The sequence below is a fragment of the Octopus bimaculoides genome, chromosome 5 (assembly GCF_001194135.2).
Source record: "Octopus bimaculoides isolate UCB-OBI-ISO-001 chromosome 5, ASM119413v2, whole genome shotgun sequence".
Classification (NCBI taxonomy): Eukaryota; Metazoa; Mollusca; class Cephalopoda; order Octopoda; family Octopodidae; genus Octopus; species Octopus bimaculoides.
Window position 1 is genome coordinate 35,376,233 of NC_068985.1, and position 268 is coordinate 35,376,500.

The following is a 268-nucleotide window of genomic DNA, read 5'->3' on the forward strand; positions in this document are numbered from 1 at the left end:
TTCAGAATATACTTCTGGTTTGTTTTTTCTTTACTTTTTTGTTTTTTTATTAAGTGCAGTAATTTGATTTTGCTTGTTTTTCTTTTAACTCTTTATGTTCTGAAATTCATAGATTCTCCAGAAAGACATGACATGACATTAAATGTTTCTGGAGGGAAAGTATGTGCTAATATTCCAACCAAATTCCACTGCAGTTGGAAAGGTGGTGATCCATCAGCAGATGTAATCCTGATGTACAAAGATATATCAAACACTAGTAAAGAAGAAG